Raw genomic sequence first — 1527 nt, forward strand, 5'->3', positions numbered from 1 at the left:
ATTGGCTAGACTGTAGCAGAAGTAATTAACAATAGAAATAATGAACTCTATTTTACACTACTGGACATTGAGCATTAAAGCCAGATAAATCACCTGAAAGTCTGAATTATAATGAACAAAATGTTATTCATCCAAATCTTAGATCATGTAATACTTTTCAGGCCCTCAAGTCATTGCAATAAGGCAAAGGCTTCAAATTACATCATTGAATGTTTATTTTCCTCAATTAGTTATGTTGAGCCTTAGTCAGGAGGCGTCATTAGTAAATTTATAAGAACGTTCTCCAAGTAATTTTTCAGTGATGAGGTCTAAAACATAAAGAAGATACAAAGAATGAATCTGAAAAATAAATCTGTTAGAGTTTGAACTACATGGTAGATTTCAAATAGTGAAAACTTAATATCCATGGAGCTGTCTTTATGGAGAAATATTATGATACACACATAGCATAGTCAGCTTGAACACTGTGTAATGATGAAAAATGCTAAATTGTATCCAACAGAATGTCTTAGAGGGGTAAATGTGAGGGTTATCCAAAGGAGAATAAAATCTAAAAATTAAAATAATAACCAATAGTTGAATAATGCATTACATTTTCAAAATACTTTAAGGAATAATGCTTCATTTACTCCCAAAAATACTCTGTCCAATGGAATTATTTTTATCATGAATCATATGGTATTTATCTTACTTGAAGACAGAGGACTAAAAAGAGCTGTAATTCAAATTTGATCAGCAGTATTCAAATTCCAAATTCTGGATTCCTCATATCATGAGAAGAATTTTTAAGAAATTCCGTTAGCCAGAATAGAGGTGAATCACTTAATTATGGGAGTGGACATAGTGAAAATGTATCCTGATCACTTGGGTAATTTCCCTTGGTGTTAGTGGTGGTGGTGAAATGTTCTGATCCATTCAGTGTATGTCCTAGGGTAGACAATGTGGCCCTTTATCGTCATTCAATCACAAATTCCTTTTCTCTTCTGTGATATGTGAAGAAAAGGTGAAAACATTTTCCAAAGTTTTTTGTAAGGAAGTAAAATTCTAGTAGGTTCTAAAGCAAAAATATTTAAAGCAAGTGATTTTGTGGATGTTAAACTCTTTCAGTATAGATAGCTGGATAATTTGAGTACACAGAAAGAAAACTTTCTGAGAGAAGGAATACTTACTGCCTGGGAACACCAGGGGAGTTTCTTTGTTGGTATCCTAACGAAAAATAGAAATACACGTAATGTAATGACCATTCCTTGGTAGTTTTAGGCGACGCCTGGCTTTTGAATAATGTAAGCTAAACCACAAGGTGTATATAAAACTTCCATTAAATTTAATTTATTAAAGACTGTTTATATCCAAAATGTTAAAGGATAAATAGAGATAAACACAATCAGGTACCTGACATCCAAATATTTTTAATTTGCTTAGTGATGATACACATAGAGTTTTTTTAAATATTACAATAAATAGTATATAGTAGATGATAAGAAAGTGAAAGACAAGGAGATAAGAAGAAAATTCTTCGCTGGGAAG

The sequence above is a fragment of the Rhinopithecus bieti genome, unplaced genomic scaffold, assembly GCF_001698545.2.
Source record: "Rhinopithecus bieti isolate Rb0 unplaced genomic scaffold, ASM169854v2 scaffold_26537, whole genome shotgun sequence".
In the NCBI taxonomy this organism is placed as follows: domain Eukaryota; kingdom Metazoa; phylum Chordata; class Mammalia; order Primates; family Cercopithecidae; genus Rhinopithecus; species Rhinopithecus bieti.